Here is a 6,011-nt window from a genome sequence, read left to right as displayed (position 1 = left end):
ATAATAACAATAATAACGTTTAAAATGAGAATTATCTTTATAATTAACTGGCTTATTTGAGGGAGAAAAAGAATCACATTTGATTTCTTTGGCATGGGAATACTAGTAACATTTCAGTTTAGAATTTCTTTTAACCCACAGATGAAGAGCAAAAATTAGGGAGAAAAAAGGCAAATATGACATTAACAAATTTCTGTCAAACCTAAAACTTTAGCAGATTAGTTAATGCTACGTATTTACACATTTAGCCTAATATGTACAAATATCAAGCTAAATATTTAGCTAAATGTTGAGATGAATATGCACCTTAATAAAAGAGCTGAAAGACAGATTTAAATAAAGCGTCTTATGATATACATTTAACATGTAAGGGCATGTTTATTCAAATTTGCAACTCATGGATGTTTTGAGCTATTTTGTAGCCCACCGTCTTTTGATTTCAATTTCAATTGAAGGGGCACTAATAATAAAATAATAATTTTTAAAAATGGCTGTTTGTGCAAAATTTTGTGGCGGGGGGGGGGGGGGTGCTCGAAGGGGGTCTTGCCCTGGGAGTAATTGAGTGTAGAAGCACCACTGGCCACAGATGGGAATCGATCCCATTTCTCTCCGCCCTCAGGCAACGCTGCAGACGGGCGGAGAGAAAATGGAAAAAGGACAAACTGCAGGTGTCTCTGGGTTTTCTGAGGGACAGTCTAACTGACTATCAGAAGGCTGTGAAGGAGGCAAAAGCACAATATCTGTCTCATATTATTTCGAGCAGTTGTCATCATCCCAGTGTGTTATTTCAGACTATAAACTCAGTTGTAAATCCACACACCTCTGTTTTGTTGGACGCTACAACCACAACCTGTGAGGAGTTTCTTCAGTTTTTTATTGATAAGGTTTCATCAGTCAGACAGAACGCTGATCAGAACTGTAATGTTGAGTTGTCTGCTCCTCGTGCACATTCTGCTGTGCTCAAACAGTTTGAGCCCATTTCTTTTGCATCTCTCGCTGATGTTGTAAAACACATAAAATCTACAAGTTGTCCTTTTGATGTTGTTCCAGCTAAGGTGCTGAAGGAGGCTTTTAATACTGTTGGGGCGGGTCTCCTAACTTTTATCAATGCTTGTCTTAGATCAGGGTCTGTTCCAGCTGCTTTTAAACATGCTGTGGTTCAACCTTTTCTTAAAAAACCTCACCTGGACTCATCAGTTTTATCCAATTTTAGACCTGTCTCTCATCTGCCATTTCTATCTAAGGTTTTAGAAAAGGTTGTCTTTTACAGTTACAATCATTTTTAGAAGACAATCTCATCCTTGAAAAATTCCAGTCTGGGTTTAGATCGCGACACAGCACTGAGTCAGCACTTTTAAAAGTTCATAATGATATTACTCTGTCGGTGGATGCAGGGAATCCTGCTGTGCTGGTTCTGTTGGACCTCACAGCAGCCTTTGATACTGTGGATCACACAGTACTTGTTTCCCGGTTGGAACATTTTATTGGCATTCATGGTATTGCACTTGAGTGGTTTAGATCATATTTGGCTGAAAGGAGCTTTTCTGTCATGATTGGGGACCTTTCCTCATCAACTGCTCCTCTGTGCTGTGGAGTGCCGCAGGGATCTGTCCTTGGGCCGATTCTATTTTCTTTGTACATTCTGCCATTGGGGTCAATTATAACCCAGCACAATTTGTCCTTTCATTGTTATGCAGATGATCTGCAAATCTATCTGCCTGTGAGGACTAATGGGAGTGATGCTTTGTCATCATTATTTAATTGTATTCGTGATGTAAAGCAGTGGCTGTCCCGAAACTTCCTTTACCTGAATGATGGTAAAACTGAGATCATGGTGTTTGAGCGCACTGGCATACCAAATGTGGTAACACCAAATTTTGGTGCTTTGGCTAACTATGTAAAACCAGCTGTCAAGAATTTGGGAGTGATATTTGACAGCTGTTTGAGGTTTGATCAACAGATAAATTCTGTTGTCAAAGCTAGTTTTTTCCAACTTCGCCTCTTGGCTAAAATAAAGCACTTTCTCAGTAGACGTGATCTTGAGACGGCCATTCATGCTTTCATCAGCTCCAGACTTGATTATTGTAATGCACTTTATGCGGGCATTAATCAGTCGTCTCTTGCGCGTCTCCAGTTGGTGCAGAATGCTGCTGCTCGTCTTTTGACAAACACCTCTAGACGTGAGCATATTGCGCCCATCCTATACTTACTCCACTGGCTTCCAGTTCGTTTTAGAATTGATTTAAAAATTTTAATGTTTGTTTTTAAAGCTATTTATGGCCTTGCACCTCCCTACTTGTCTGAAATTTTAACTTTGCGCACCTACAGTAGGACGTTAAGGGCGTCTGGCCAGCTTTACTTAGATGTTCCAAGGTCAAGATATAAACGCTGGGGTGATCATGCTTTCGCGGTAGCTGGCCCCAGACTGTGGAATGAGCTACCTCTTGAGTTACGTACTATTCCTGACCTAGCACTTTTTAAATCTAAGTTAAAGACTTATTTATTTAAACTGGCTTTTAACACTTAGTGGGGAGGTGACATGTTCTGTTATTTTTATATTCTTTTTTATGTGTTGTTTTAAAATTTTATTTTATATGTGTTTTATTTTGTAAATTTGTGTTTTTAATGTTAAGCACTTTGGACACCAGTCGGTGCTGTAAAGCACTTTATAAATAAATGTTGATTGATTGATTGATTGATTCTGTGAGGCAACAGTGCTAACCACTAATCCATCGTGCTGCCCAACTGTGCAGTCTATTACAGAAAAATCTAAGAAGGTTCACATTGAGGAAGGCAGCCACATTAACACCCAGGAATTAACAAACTCACACAAATGGTCCAGCAGAACCCCAGGATCAAAACTAAAGAGCTGATGGAGTCAGAGACATCACATAGAAATGTGACATTGACCACTTTTAAGCTGGAGCTCCATCACCATGGCCTGTTGAAATAAATGCTCAGCCTTTGTGATCAGCAATTACCTTTGGCCTAAGCTGGTTGTTTATTTTAACTTCTTTGTCAGCCTTGGTTTGACTTCGGCTCCTCTGCTGCGGAAACATTTACATACATAAATGCAGTGATTCCACGGGGGTCATGGAGCCCTGAGCAATTACTCTTGATGAATGTCATTTTGTTAAAAGCTCCTGCTGTCTCTCACATACACACACTCACACAGAGGAAAATGCACGTCTGTCCAATCTGCACTCCCCACCTGTGACGGTCTATAACAGTGCTCTCATGTCAGACCTGCAGACAGAAGCACAACAGAGTAGATGCACTGCAGAAGCAATACAGGTAAGAAAATACGAAATGTTCCATCAATATACAAAGGCAAAAAAAAAAAAAAAAAAAAAGATTTTTTGATATTTAATATGGATGTGTATTTGTGTGTAATGTGTTTGGACTGCATGTGATACCAGTTACAGTATGTGTTAGGCACTGAATTATTGGTGGTTGTGGTGCTATCAGGGTTCCTGCGGATCCTTAAAGTCTTAAAGGCATTGAAATTGTTAATAAAAACCAAGGTCTTAATTTGTATTAAAATGTCTTAAAACAGTCGTTCAAAAGCCCAAAAAATACCAAGACATGGAGAGTAGGATTTTATTCATATTTTCTTTTGGCATTGCAATTCTTGTAACATACATCAACTAGTGATCATCAAAATAGATGAAAATATATATTTTTTATAATTCAGTAAAATCTTCTCTTATCACTCTGCAAAGTGAATGGCAGAACCAACAAATCTATTTTGTTTTTTTGCCACAATGCAGACGTTCTTGGAATTTTAAGTTTAATGAAAACTGGCTTTTCTGAGATGATTTTGCAGCATTGTATAAATCAGTAATCAAGTTTTATAATAAATATTTGGGAATTTTTTTTTCTAATCCTCAGCCATTTACAGTGCCCTCCAAAAGTTATGGTCATTGGTATTTCACACATTTTAATTTGTTCATGCCATTTCAGCTACAAAAGTAAATCAGGCTTTGCAATATAAAATTTTTGAAAATTATCTTTCTTAAACTCAACCTCAAAGCAAATCTCTACACCTTGATATTAATTAATTAAAAACATAAAAGCCAAGATGATGACTTGCACAGGTAATGGGTCCTTTTGGCATAAGACCTGTAAATAATCAGTTTTATTGCCATGATGCCATGCAGAGGAGGATTTTCTTTCACCAAAACATCAAATCTAGACATACATCTCAGATGTACCCTCTGGGAAATTGTAGCTGAACTTTCAGTTCTTTGTTTTAAGAAAAACATGCACTATGCACAATTTCTCCAATCACAGCCACAGAATTAACTTCTTCTGGGTTGTCTGGATGTCTTGGTGGCTTTCTTCACTCTTCTCCTTCTTGCACAGTTTTTGAGAACTGCTGACTCCACACAGATTTACCATAGAGTGCTATATTGTTTGTATTTCTTCTTAGTTGATGTAAAGTCCAGCACATATCCAGTGACTTGGAAATGTTCATGTATCCATCTCCTGACTTATCTGAAGAAAACTGGCAATAAAACTGATTATGTACAGGTGTTATGCCAAAGTATTCCATTACTTATACAACCCATCATCTTGGCTTTTATATTTTTAATTCATTTATATCAAGTTGTAGGGACTTGCTTTGAGTTAGAGTTTAAGGAAGATATTTTTTAGACATGTTTGTATTGAGATGTCTGATTTAGTTTTTGTATTTGAAATGTCATAAACAAATTAAAATATGTGAAATACAATCCCAATTCCAATGCAGTTGGGACATTATGTAAAATGTAAATAAAAACAATACAAAGATTTGCAAATCCTCTTCAACCTATATTCAATTGAATACACCACAAAGACAAGATATTTAATGTTCAAACTGATAAACTTTATTGTTTTTGTGCAAATATTTGCTCATTTTGAAATGGATGCCTGCAACACATTTCAAAAAAGTTGGAACAGGGTAACAAAAGACTGGGAAAGTTGATAAATGCTCAAAGAACACCTAATTGGAAACAGGTGTGTCATGATTGTGTATAAAAGGAGCATCCCTAAAAGTCTCAGCCATTCACAAGCAACAATGGGGCGAGGATCACCACTTTGTGAACAACTGCGTGAAAAAATAGTCCAGCAGTTTAAGAGCAATGTTTCTCAATGTTCAATTGCATGGAATTTAGGATTCCATCATCTATAGTCTATAATATAATCAGAAGATTCAGAGAATCTGGAGAACTTTTTACACATAAGTGGCAAGGCCGAAAACCAACATTGAATGCCCGTGACCTTTGATCCCTCAGGCAGCACTGCATTAAAAACCGGCAACACGGGCAGCTTACACATCTGTGATGGCACCATCAATGCTGAAAGGTACATCCAGGTTTTGGAGCAACACTTGCTGCCATCCAAGCAACGTCTTTTTCAGGGACGTCCCTGCTTATTTCAGCAAGACAATGCCAAGCCACATTCTGCACGTGTTACAACAGCGTGGCTTCATAGTAAAAGAGTGCAGGTACTAGACTGACCTGCCTGCAGTCCAGACCTGTCGCCCATTGAAAATGTGTGGCACATTATGAAGCATAAAATACGACAACAGAGACCCCGGACTGTTGAACAACTGAAATTGTACATCAAGCAGGAAGAGAATTCCACCTACAAAGCTTCAACAATTAGTGTCCTCAGTTCCCAAACGCTTATTGAGTGTTGTTAGAAGGAAAGGTGATGTAACACAGCGGTAAACATACCACTGTCCCAGCTTTTTGAAACGTGTTGCAGGCATCCATTTCAAAATGAGCCAACATTTGCACAAAAACAATAAAGTTTATCAGTTTGAACATTAAATATCTTGTCTTTGTGGTGTATTCAATTGAATATAGGTTGAAGATGATTTGCAAATCATTGTATTCTGTTTTTATTTACATTTTACACAACGTCCCAACTTCACTGGAATTGGGGTTATACCAAGGGACCCAATGTTGAGCCCCTTGATATTTGTGGTATGTTGTTCCCCTCCAGCTGGCATTAAAAGAGTCTTT

This window comes from Thalassophryne amazonica, chromosome 5, assembly GCF_902500255.1.
Source record: "Thalassophryne amazonica chromosome 5, fThaAma1.1, whole genome shotgun sequence".
NCBI classification, from domain to species: domain Eukaryota; kingdom Metazoa; phylum Chordata; class Actinopteri; order Batrachoidiformes; family Batrachoididae; genus Thalassophryne; species Thalassophryne amazonica.
This window is presented reverse-complemented; position numbering follows the sequence as displayed.